We start from the raw sequence: 13,743 nt of genomic DNA, 5'->3' as shown, positions 1-13,743 counted from the left end.
CCGGGTCCCGCTCGCCCGCCCGCCTCTAACGCCCTCCTCTGCGTGTGTTTGCAGCCCACCAAGTGCGGGACTTACCTCCACCGGCTGGCTGTGCAGTGAGAAATAGTGGCACATAGGGGTTTTAGAGTAAATGGATTTTTTTTTTTTTGGTATTTCGTAAGAGGTCAGTAAAGAGAGGAATCAAAAACGACCCGGAGACCTGAGAAACAGGCACTCCGCGGGGTGCGGATGGCGAGGAGCGAGGCGTGGGTGCCACGCTCTTCCTCCCACCCACGGGCCGCTGGAGCTGCGGCCGTGATGCCGAACGCAGGAGAACGCGGCAGGTCCTCACGGCTCGCCTGGGCTGCGGGGAGTGTGCAGAGCCCTCCCCAGGGCCTCCCCCCGCCCAATTCCGGGCAGTCGGGCCCCCTGCACCAAGGGGTCACAGAGCTGCGGCCTTCACCAAGGAAAGCACGGACGCTGTGGCGCTGCTTAAGCACGTGCGTGAAGTCAAGGCCGTTCCGAAACGCTTTGCTAAATGCCAGCCAAAATTCTGGTGTTGTGGTATTTATACAGTAACTACATGGCTGAAGGACAGTGGGGATTCAGTCCGGCTATGTCTGTATGGTACTTGCGTAAATCAACGCAGAGGGAAGGCAGAACCTAAATTTCCAAACGGATCTGCTGAACAATTACAGATTACAAGATGTCCATTGCAGATGAAATCAAAATGTATGAGGAGTGTTTTTTTTAATGACTAGTTTATTATTAGATCAAATAACCAGACTAACAAAGAGATTAGAAGCATTTTCTGCACTAATTATTTATGGAGGATTATACGTCTGTCTTCAGCTTCAATCCAAGCCCAGCAGACTCCCCAGTACACAGAAACTGATAACATTCTGCGTATACTCTATTCAGCACAGGATTGTTGGGCTTTAATTAAAAGTCATCTTAAATAGCTAAGGACCTTTGTGTTTTCCTCCATTAAAACCTTTAATTTCAGAAGTCATCAACTCTGACCAGCGCAGAAAAAAATCAATCTTGGAAACACTTACGTACAAGGTAAATGAGTTGTATTTCAGCACAGTGGATTCCTAGGAAATTCCTGGCATGAATCACAAAAACACAATGACTGGAGAACATATTCAGGAGCTTTTCTTTGGAAATACATATACTTCAGAACAGAAAAATCTTTCATCTCTCCTATACCTAATTTAGCAGTTGAAACCAAGGGTTCTTATATTGTTGTACTGAAATGGCTTAGCTGATCAGTCAAAGTCATGTCATCAGTTCTTAGTAGCACTACTCTGCTAACATAGATGGAGTAAAGCTTTATTTAGCAGTACATTTTTGCAGATATGTCATGACAATCTTGGGCAAGTTTCACCGTTACTTGTGGTACTGCCCATTTGGGATTGTAATTTTCTATCTTTTATCAGATTCTGCCCTGACTCACCCAAGCACCCATGATTTTAGCTGCAGTACCTTCATGCTCCAGTGTCAAACTCATAGACCTCTGGCACTAAAGATGGACTTCTTCAGTCAGTAGTAATTGTCTGACCATTATTTGCTGCATGGGTCCAACATCAATCAAAAAACCTCAATCACTGACAAAAAAAAAAGCACAGAATTTTGTAGTAGGGTTATACTAGGCCTGCTGTTTTTGGTTAATTTACCAAAGTATGTCAATGAGTAATGGGACTCACAGAGGGAGCATTGCTGTTCTCAAAGGCTTACAACCTAGCTTGGAAATGTGCCACTTTCATAGCTATTTGTCGTATTTTTGTAGTGCTTATCTTTCTTCAGGAAAGCAGTTTTTTATTCACTGGGAAGATCTTCCTGCTGTTCACTTCAAATCCAGTCAGCCCACCCACACAAAAGTGCTCTACGAGGAAAAAGAGAAAGTTCATTCAGCCTTTAACAGTAGTCCCCAGCCTTTTCGTAGCTGAGGCTCATTTGAGGGAAATCTGGCAATGGTACCATGTCTCTTATACTGAATTTCTCTTTCTCTCCCCTCATTGTGAGGCTGCCCCTTCTTCCCTCCACATGCTATTTTTGGGTGTGCCATGAGATGCAGGGACATACAAGCTGGGGGCCATGCAGCATGTGTCCATCGAGGCTTTAATGGTTTGATATGTGAGCTGCTGTGGGCTGTCACCTCAGTCAAGAGGCATCCCATCAGGAACCACTGATCCAAAAGGTTAAAAAATTCAGCTCAGCAAGTATTCTGCAGTGTTCTAGGTCACAAAAAGAGGGAGATATTTGAATATTGTGCTCCAGGATGCAGCTGGATGAAGAACAGGTATACACACCTTCTCAGGAAAACCTCTTAGATGAGGAGATAGATTTACTGCAGAGATCCTGATACTCCACAATGGACTCTTGTCTTTTGATAAGCATATTAAAATGTTCTTGCAAGAGCAGCTCTGAAGTGAACAGCCTTTCTCCTCTCACCTTGTATCAGCTCCTGAATTTTTGTGTCTGATCAGGCTCTAACGCTGCTGGTCTTTTGCGCTCCTTCCCTCTTTGAGAAGAAGATGATAGGTGCTATGGTTAACAAAAACCTAGAGATCCTGAAGTCATAGAAAACAGAATGATGAGGCTCTGAAATGCCATGAATGGAAAGAGATCACTTAAAAGGAATATTAACTACAGTAACAGGAAGAAATTCAGGAAAGATAATGTAGGCAGATGCTGTGGCTTCAGGAAAAAATTTCTATTATGGGTGGGTAGTTTTTTGTAGACGATGAGTCCCAAAACTCAAACATTTCAAAGGACTCCGGCAAGCAAAGCACTAGACAACATTTGCTTTGCTGTGAGAGAGGTGGCGTGAGCAAGGAGCATTCACCACTAACTTCCACGTCACTAGGAGGTCAACGCGTACAAGCCCTTCCTTGCTGCATCCACTGCCCACCCAATGCTGAAAGCATTATATACACATTGCTACTGATTAAGTCTAGCTAGCAAAGGCAGGTTGGATTTACACTGACCCTTGTGTGCTTTGGAGCACCTTTACCTGTGGTGCACTGAGTGTAGTTAGCTATGGCCCTCAAAAACATTTATTCTTGTGGAGATTGTCCAGAGCAGAATAACTTCCCAGCCAAGACATACCTCCTTCTCTCTGAGATATCCTGTAAGCCAGGGTTCAAAGTATGGATCGCAGCAGCTGGCAGAACCAGTGATATTTTTACCACTGTGCATCAGAGCTAAGCTGCACCAGAAAATCTGACAGGCGTCTTTTAAAATGCTGTTGCTTCTTTCTTGCCTTTCTGTTCACCATTATAAAGAGTTCTTTGACAGAGGTACAGTTTTCTGTTTAATTGCTGGTTATCTTAACCAAGCAACTTAACTAAGCAAATATTAGTTCCATATTTTTATCACTATCAGTGAAAAGGATGAAGCGTCATGAAATACTCAGCCAAAAAGCAGATGTAGAGAGGCAAGCTGAGCAGCAAAAATTACAACACAGATGGTCATGATAAATTAATTGAAGACACTAGGCTGCAGGGCGTGAGATGCAAAAAAATGCTATGGAGTCTAAAACTAGACAGATGTCTAAAATATCGGTGATTATGCGCTTAATTGCACTCTTTATGATTGCTTGATTCCAAATCTCTTAATGTACACTATTAACAAATAATAATCTCAAAAGGACACTATCAAGGTTGTTGGCTTTTAAAATGACTATGTCTTAAAAGCTGACACAGTCCACAATGTCACCCTTACAGGGAGTAATGATTTTCTAAGCATTGATTTTCTTTAAACAATAAACGATAGTCCTTTAGTACTAAAGACATAAATGCATTCACATCATATTTGCACAGATTTTTCCTCTGTCTTACCCAAATATGCATTATTTCATCTTACACTATTTGATGCAAAGCTAACTGAGAGCAACTGACAGATTTTCACTAGCCCTGGTGGGCTTTGAATTGCTCTGTTTTGGATCTGTTCAGTTCAACAAGAATTTTGCTATTAAATTCAACAGGACCAAGACCATGGCAACACTCTGTTCAAGCTTGTTCTGGAGTCAGTAGAAGGATTTCAGCTTGAGACTTGGAAAGAATTCTACAAAATATATATATATTGATAATGTATACCTTGACTTCAGCAAGGCTTTTGACACTGACTCCCATAACATCCTCCTAGGTAAGCTCAGGAAGTGTGGGTTAGATGAGTGGACAGTGAGGTGGATTGAGAAATGGATGAAAGGCAGAGCTCAGAGGGTCGTCATCAGTGGCATGGAGTCCAGTTGGAGGCCTGTGGCTAGTGGCATCTGACAGGGCTCAGTACTGAGTCCCATCTTGTTCAACTTTTTCATCAATGACCTGGATGAGGGGACAGAGTGCCTCCTCAGCAAGTTTGCTGATGATTCCAAGCTGGGAGGAGTGGCTGACACAGCAGAGGGCTGTGCTGCCATTCAGAGAGACCTGGACAGGCTGCAGAGCTCAGCAGAGAGGAACCTTATGAGGTTCAACAAGGGCAAGTCCTGCACCTAGGGAGGAACAACCCTATGCACCAGTACACGCTGGGGTCTGACCTGCTGGAGAGCAGCTCTGCAGAGAAGGACCTGGGAGTGCTGGTGGACAACAAGTTGACCATGAGCCAGCAATGTGCCCTTGTGCCCAAGAAGGCCAATGGTATCCCGGGGTGCATTAGGAAGAGTGTTGCCAGCAGGTGGAGGGAGGTGATCCTGCCCCTCTACTCAGCCCTGGGGAGGCCTCATCTCCAGTACTGTGTCCAGTTCTGTTTTCCCCAGTACGAGAGAGACATGGAACTACTGGAGAGAGTCCAGTGTAGGGCTACAAAGATGATCAGAGGGCTGGAGCACCTGCCCTGTGAGGAACGGCTGCGAGAGCTGGGCCTCTTCAGCCTGGGGAAGAGAAGACTGAGGGGGGATCTTATCAATGTGTACAAGTACCTGAAGGGAGGGTGTTAAGGGGACAGGGACAAACTCTTTCCAGTTGTCCCATGTGACAGGGCAAGAGGCAATGGGCAGAAATTGAAGCACAGGAAGTTCTGCCTGACCGTGAGGGGGAATTTCTTCCCTGTGAGAGTGACGGAGCACTGGCACAGGTTTCCCGGAGAGGTTGTGGAGTCTCCTTCTCTGGAGATCTTCCAGGCCTGCCTGGCTGCAACCCTGTCTAACATGCTCTAGGTGACTCTGCTTGAGCAGGGGTATTGGACTAGATGATCTCCAGAGGTCCCTTCCAACGTTACTGATTCTATGATTCTATGATTCTTTTTATACCAATACAAAACATATAGGGAATCTAATTGTTGCTGCATACAGTGTATAGCCTAATTACATCACTTCATGGGATGTATTGCGCAAGAAATATTTGTTTTAACAGATACAGCTCTTACAGGAGAGACAGTGAGGTGAAAGAAAACACAGATACTTGTGAGATAGCTTTTGGGACTTGAGACTGGAGGACAAGACAGTGCTGAGATCCTCTGGAGATGAGAACTAAAAACTCAAACAAGCCCCACTGGGGACACACAGTTTACATACAATTACCCCTCATAAAGCAAGTTATGCCAGCTCTTCTCTCTTGGAGGCAGACTGAGCCTCCTGTAGCATGCCTGTACCTTAGTCATCTTACAAATGCTTCTGTTAAATACTTGAGAAAAGATGCAGGGGATAAAATCTCCCCATTTCTACATCATAAGACTTTAAAGCCTTCATCCCACAATTACAGAGGTGAGATCACTGCTTCCCCATTGCCAGCACCTGCTTAAAAATACGGGTTTCTGAAACAGTGGTGCTCTGGAAAGGAGCACTCATCTGGCCTTTGAATCGAGCCCACGTTTCCTGGGTTATCACATATCCACAGCCTCTTTCATGGGCCATCTACGCAGCACCTACAAATTGGAACTGGAATTGCACCAGAGTTATACAGGATTTAACGCTGCATTTGGCCAGCCCTGTGCACTGCTCCTCCAACCTGTCAAGCACTCATATGCTGACTAGGGGCATCAAATACCTTTTGGCATGGTTGGAAGCAAAAGCTGGTGTACTGCATCGCTTACAGCCACTTGGCCCTGCGGAGGCCTCGTCCTTCGGGGTGCTGTTCCCCCCTCTCCTGCTGCGAGAGAAGGTTAGGGATTGCCTTTTGCCCATGGACAGAGGAGACGCCTGCAGCAAGAACAGCTCTCCTCTGGCTCTGCTGTGCTGGTGGAAGAGGGGGGTGCTGGCAGCAATTTACCTGTTCCTGCACACTGGGTCTTGGACAGACCAACTGAGCGTGTTGCATCTGCAGTCTCCTGACTGCATATTTAAGGCTTGGAGAGTCTGAGTAATGGAAGGAGCAGGGAGGTTTGAGCTGCTCCTTGTGGGTCACAGGCAAGCCTTAATGAGATGGGCTCGCAAGGTGAGAGTAGGAACTGGGAAACCTCAGTGTGTGTTGGGCTTTTCAGGTCATATCAAACAATCTCTTTAAAATGTGATTTTTTAAAGACAAATCTTCTGCTTCCTGAACATAATTCCTTCAGTTAAACCCTCATTTCCCACAGGAAATGTAGCATTACACACCCACAGACCTGTATTTCTTTCAGTGTGGGAGGTCAACATTTGAAATTCTAATCCTACAAACTTGGAGATTTATTGTAAATCTAGAGATGGCAATTTTTTTTTATTTCATTTAAATTCAGCTCAACAACTGCTCTCTACTCATGGCCAGCTCCAGGCCACCCCATTCATCCATTACCCAACATTACACTGAGATAATCAGCAACCAAAGACAGCACGCGCCACAGGGGAGCTTCACAAGGGAAGGTGTTAACTGTAGTGATTTAGCAGCAGCACATGCTTTCAGTCTCTTAAGCAGACAGTGATCTATGGAAGCAGATGCATCTAGTAAATTGTATTCATAGCAGGTAGACATTCAGTTCAGTCAATCCCACACCCCTATGCCCAGGAGTGAGCACCCCGCTGCGCTGTGGTGCTATAAATCTCCATACCTGCTGCACAAGGCAGCAAGCGCAGGAGAGCATGCAGACGCCGTTGGTCAGAAGCTCCCAAGATATATCTGAAACAGCTCAGACTCAGTCTAGATGAGATCTTCTAATTTGATACTTATCTGCCACCCTACCCTTCTGTATGACAGAAATCTTTTTGAGCCTGCCAATAAAATGTTCTACATTATAACTCAAAATATTAATTATTTGCCAAGCTAGTGCTTGTTTCGTGGCCATATCATTGCAGCCCTTGGGTTTCTGTTGTGATTCTAAATGATTAAGCAAGCTGTATACTGGGAGGAGTAATCTGCCATAATACGCCATGGTCTGATGCACGTACCTAAATTGGAGAGTTACTTAAGCTTTAATCCCCGAGAAATCAGTGATTACCCGCAGGACACAAATGGAGAGCTGTTTATAGTATAGTTGCTAGACTACAGTGAGCTGTTTAAAGGGTATTTGTCCCAAGATTAACCACACTGCAGTCTTAACAACTTTTACAAGAACCTGCACGTGGGAAAAAAAAGAAGTTCAGAACATCTGTTTGATCAGAAGAGAATGGAGTGTCAAAATTATTACTTGGCGTTTGCAGTGGCATCAAGAAACACTGACCATGTTGCAGAATATAAAGGAATGGGCATTAAGGGCTTCTTGGAGAAGACTTGGAGAAGTGTGGTGGAGGGCTATGGTCCCTTTGACCATACTGTTTTTTCATTTGATGCAGTAAAGAAAATGAAGCAAGGGAGGAATCGGAAGGGCATGTGTATGAAAGGAGCAAAGGGACAGGAAACCCAGCAGAGGCTCAGGAAAAGTGTTTTCCTGGTCTGGCCTTCAATCCTGTTTTCAATGTTTAAGAAGCAAGTGTCTGGATTATATAGTCTTTATAACATATGGCCTCTGTGTTGCTTGGCAACTTTCCGAAATAATCTTGGTTTTAGCAGAGAAGGAGCTGTTGTTCAAAGTGTACATGAGAGCTTCAAAATCCAATCCTCTTATATTATTTTCTCAAAGCTTGGTCAGTGCTCTTTTGTTTCTTCTTAGCATATGTCAAAAAGACTGCAGCTTTCCCTTTTGTTTCTGTAAAGCCCACCTAGGACTCTGCGGGCCCATTGTGGCTGAAATGCCCTCTTACGGCCCCTTTTTCCACAGGGAGAAATTCAGCAGAGAAGTTTGTGCAACTGTCGCATGATGTGTGCAGAATAAAAAGCCTGTCCCTCCAGGCCTTACTCTTGCTGCTCATTGATGTTAGGGTACTATTTGATTGGCAAAAGCAGAGTCCCTCAAATAAGAGGGACTAAGGAGGAGGCTCACCATTTCCATATAAAGGTGGGACCAGCTTTGGGCCAAGGCAAACTAGATGCCACTGAGCTTGCAAAGGCTCCAGGATATGTGGAGCTGTTGGGACCAGGGAGTCACCGCACCTGCCTCCTGCTCTGGGGTGGAGGCCATCCCTGACAGCTTTGTCTATGCTGTCTCTAACCCCCAGTGGCAGGGATCCTGTGGCCTTCCTGGGTAACTTAATTACTTTCACAGCAACAAAAATTTTCTTAGTATCTGGCGTAAGTTCTCCTTCACACAGATTGACCTGATATGTCCTTGTCTCATACCAAGTAGACAGCGAAAACAACTGCTACAGCATCGTACCCGTGAAATGTATTTCTCTTGTGACATACTATGACCCCCAGGTCTTATTTTGCACTGCTTCTGCTACTTTTATGTTTGTGCATTCCTAAATATATCATTTTTTCTTTGCCATTATTAAATTTTACTCTAGGCTGTCTCCCTGGTTAGCCCGGATCATTTTTAACTCAGTCCCTCACTCTAGGTGCTTTCAGTCTCCTGGCAAGCAAGCCACTGAAAAATGTTATAAATATATTCTCCAGTCAATCCCACTGGACACTAATAAAAATATCCAGTAGAGCCAGGCTCACAGCAAATCCCTTTGAAACCTCACTTGAAATTACCTCCTATGCTGAGACAAGGGAACCAGAGATAACTCCGAGAGCAATTTTTCAACCACCTTGCCTTTGTTATGGTGCTTCATCTGTGCCACAGTGTCCCTCGTGCATCATTAAGTTTCAAGCGGCTGCACAGACGTCTGCCCAGCTGAGAGCAGGATTTGGCCTGCACATTACTAAGATTTGCTGTTCTCATCCATGCTGCTTCAACAACCACCAAGATGAAGACAATCTATTCTTAGCCAGAGGAGCAGTGCTAGTGCGCCGCACTGAGAGAAAAGCAGAGGAATACCTCCCTCGAAGCATGGACTTTTTGGGAGACAACGGCAGTCAGAGCCAGCCGTAACTCCCAGGTCAGCCATTGAGATATATATACATAAAGCCTCCAAAGTACAGGACACGCATCCAGAGCTGAAGCTATTACTTGTTTGTAGATTTGGAGAAAGGTTTGACCCCGGATTATCTGCATGAACTTGGAGGGGCAAATGAGAATCAATACCAACTTCGCTGAAGATTTTTTCCCCATAGGTAGGCCAGGCAAATGTAGCCGCTGTACTGGAGAATTTTGTTTCTTTTCTGTGGTTACTGTCTCAGCAACAAAATGCAGACTCTGATTTTGCAAGACACTGAGCTCACTGTGTGTCTTACCTACTGGGAAATCTCAGAAGTTAAGAGGGATTTTGGTGCTGCTCCACTGTGGAAAATACCAGTATAGGAGGTTACTGATGAAACAAAGGCACTAGAGCTGCTGAAGACCTGAGGAATGAGTGATCAGACAGTTCTGAGAGCAAGTGCAGAGGCAATCTGGAGAGAAAATGTAAAAGAAAGAAGTTTCTTTCATATGCAAAAGCTGTCCACCCCCTTATATCTTAAAAAGATACCCATTCCCTTGTGGAAGATAGGAAAAAAAAAAAAAAAAAAAAAGCTGAACATCTCCGTTCAACATTGCATTCAAGTAATTCTCTGTAAAGAGAAAATTGCAGTTCCATGGTTTTCTTCAGTAAACTTTTCCCTGAAAGGCATGTATCAATGCTTAGAATCCCTCTCACTTCCTCACTTCTCCCCTGACCATACATGTTTACAGTAATCAAAACAGAGAAGCACATACAAGAATTTGGCTTGCTAAGTGCCTTTGGGAAATCACTTGGCCTCTTCACAGAATTACAGAGGGAAAAGGACATTGAAAATGCAGCAGCAAGTACAGTCCTCAGTCGTCTCTGTGAAGGTCGCACTTCACGCTCCCTATTTCCAGTACCTCCAGCTGCCTTCCTTGCAGTCAAGAGAGAAAGGCCAGAAGCTGAGCAGGGCATGGAGCCAGAGCCATGCTAGCCACCCTTGGAGGTGAAGGATGCCCTTCGTGGAAGTGGTGTGTACAGGCTTGCCCAGCTTCTCCCACCTCTCTGCCTGTTCAGAGGCAGATGCCACCACCCTGCTAACCCCAGCCTGGAAACCAGGGCAAACACTGCATTCACACCAGCTACTCCCTCCGCTCACGGCTAACCTGGAAAGAGGAGCAGAGAAAAAGCAGGAACGCACTGCCCTGGATGGACTCTGCTAAGCAAAGCCATGGGCCAAACAATGATTTTAAAAATGAAAGGTCCCTTTCTTTCCTGAATACTGATATTACTATGAAACAGTAAGAGCCAGTCTGCTCAGAGCTTGCCTATGTGTAGGAAGAGACTGGCTGGCTAATTTCAGAATAGCTGCTATAAGAACAGTCCTATCCTGCTCTTAGATTACCTTTTCGCAATTCTCGGAAATAGTATATGCCATAATAGTTGTGCTGGCAATTTTTTCACGTATACAAGCCTCAAGTGCTAGCAAAAGATGAAATGGGGGCCTGAGTGACCAGGTTATTCTCTTGAAAAGAGAAGGCTAGAAGCTGCTGCTAGCTGAGGACCCCTGCTTTCACAGCAGGTAGCAGAGCACAGAAATGCCCCTGGAAAATTAGTGATAAAAAGGAAAATGTGAAAGAAATAACTTGTTCCACTTTCAGTTGCTTATTGCTAAAGTAAAATTGCCTGTCAGCAAGGAGGCAATTAACACACAGTGCCATGTCCATGCCCACCAGCTTGTATCGTCTTTGTTCTGCAAGTACAACACAGTTTAGCTTCCTGCTGGCTTGGATCAGCTTCTTTGACAGTCTGAGTGCTTTTCAATAGGAAAGTGCACACATGACTAATGTGGAGGTAAAATGTATCTTCTAGGGTGGGATTTTAGTGGCAAAAAAAGTCACAAGCTACAGTATTCCAGATGGAGGTTCAGCCTTGACTTTCCCTCCTGTTGTTGCCTTCACAGGGCACCAGAAAGCAAAGCCGACCGGCAGCGGTCTCTGCAGAGGCCATGGGAGCTCACAGGGCACTTGGAAGAGAAGCAGGCTGTGGGTCAGCAGCAAGCAGATCAACTCCTTGGGTTGTGCTGCCCACAACTGGCAGCTGGCCTCTTTGGAAAGTCTTCCTGACTGCCTTCATCTGCTGCACAAGGACATAAGAGGCTCCAGCCACTCCCTGTGTCAGCCCAGACAGCTGAACTGGAATGGGGAACAAGTCTTTGCATGGTTTGTCTTGCCCTGGTTTTCTGAAGTGCTTATGAACACATGGCAGTCTTCATATCTTGTACGGAAATGCCAGCCCCAACCTTTTCCAATGCCTTCATGGTGACACTGCTCTTCAGTGCTCTGCCTTTCCCCTTCTTGTTCTTCCATAGCCTACAACTCTCTGCATCTCAGGAAGTTGGGGACAAACGAGGGCGACTTTGAGATCTAAGCTGAGTTAGGGTACAGATGGCTCCTATTCCTCCTTGGAGTCAAACTCTATACCCTTACAAGGAGTGTGGTGCAGGAAGGCTCTGGAGCCAGACTTAGGCACACATGCTGACCAGCTGTCTCGTGGGAATGGTGGGCTCTGTGCAGCTACAAAGCCTCTGCATTTAAAGCAGAGCTGCATTGCCTTTTGCAGAAGGAGCAGGTGGAAAATGGTGACCTAGTATAAAGGAGTGAGTAGGCCAAAATAAACAAGGCAGCAGTAGTTAATACTCTATTGTGAAAGAGTGTGTACGTGTACGAGACAGATTGACACCCACCCGACATGGTAAAACAGTGGCTGTGGCGCCTTAGCATCTGACTCATTTGGGAAGGTACATTTCTGATGGGCAATTCAATAACTTTTACCCTAAAGGACTTGTTATTCAGCTTAAGGTAAATCACCACAGTTGCCTGTTCACATCAGCTGAGGATCTACCACATGCTCATCACAGCAGTCCTTGGCTTGCGATACCTGCCCCTCTCTATGCCCATTTCAGCCCTCCTCTGAGCAAAGTAGCTGTCTCTCTCACAACTTCAAGCTTTACCCTTGAGATGAGCTCAAAGCAGAAGGCCAGATTTTAACCTGTCTCAGTTTACAGGGAGCTTGAGGCATAGGGTGGAATATGAACTTCTTTGTTGAGGTCCCTTTTTGCTGCAAATATTTATCCAGCACATTCCTGATGCTTGGGGAGATAATGACAGAAGATTAGAACAATTATTATCTCTGCAGAGTGGCTTGTCATGATTTATGAAACACAACTCAGCCAGAATGAATGTGGTCCTGTACCAGGAGCTCAGATACAAGGAAGCTGAAAGGGAGAACTATGATGCGCCCTCTGTGATGGAGCACCGAGCCATATGGGGATTAGGTCTGTAATGTCCAGATGCCCAGATGCAAATGCCCAGCATTGCAGAAACTGCCTGTCCTTTGCAGAACAATTCATTAACTCTACTGAAAGGCTTTACTATAGCTTTGGGAAGGGCCACACAGAGCAGCCAAAAATTCGCACTGACTCATGGGCCCAATACTGGACGTTCTTTATATTCTGTAGCGAAAGTTAGTAGGTGGAGGTGGAGAAAATTATGCAAAAAAAAGGTTTTTGTGTTCCTCCTCAGGATAACAGCAAGTCTGGCTTGGTGTGGGACCCCATAGCTGTCCACTGTGCACCTTTGGTAGCTGAATGAAGTGCATACCTAAGGAGGAAGCAGAAGTGACATACAGGTGCATCTCTTCTTTGGAGCAGGAGGGTTTTTCCATCATTTTTCCATCACTTACAGCAAGTACTAGTGCAGGCTCATCTAATTCTTTAACTCAAACAGTACTAGCTCATGCTTATAGCCATGAAAGTCCTGGGTTCAAAGCCCTGGCAGCACATGCAAGGCTGATCACCTTGCGTTAGGTAGCTAATCCACACATGCCACGAATCCTTCAGTGGGACGTGCTGACCACACAGCCTCCTTGCTGGCTGCAGGGAGCTCTTTGCCATCAGAGGTGCTGAGTGCAGCTGGGGAGAAAGGCAGGATGACACTGCTGCTCTGTCAGGTGATGCTATCGAATACGCGGGTGGCACAACTCTGCCAGGACCCACAAGACAAGGACCTGGAGAGAGAGGAAGGCGGAGTGGACATTGGCTCAACCACATATTCCTAGTACCAACACCGCTGCCAGCTGTGCCATACCCATGGGTACTCAAAAAGCATTAAGCAAACATTAAACTGTGGTATGCTGAAGTGTTCACTGAGCTTGTAGAACAGCACTTCCTCTCTTTTTCCTGTAATGTCACTGGTGCCTGTCAGACAAAGACAGAAAAATGCATGATATCAAATTTAATGAAGACACAAGTGAGAAACGTTGTTTTCAGCAGAAACAGGCTGGTCTACTCTCACAGGGGTTCTCAGCATCCTGATTCAGATGACTATGTGACAAGATTTACCTGCACATTTATTCCTGAAGGCATTTTCTGGCTATTGGAGCTATTATTTGGCTCAGTGGGTGGTGAATTATTCTTTATGGAAGCTGTACCTGTCCTGAAGACCAGT

Source organism: Rhea pennata, chromosome 3 (assembly GCF_028389875.1).
Source record: "Rhea pennata isolate bPtePen1 chromosome 3, bPtePen1.pri, whole genome shotgun sequence".
In the NCBI taxonomy this organism is placed as follows: Eukaryota; Metazoa; Chordata; class Aves; order Rheiformes; family Rheidae; genus Rhea; species Rhea pennata.
The sequence above is the reverse complement of the archived record's forward strand: the minus strand, read 5'-3'. Positions refer to the sequence as shown.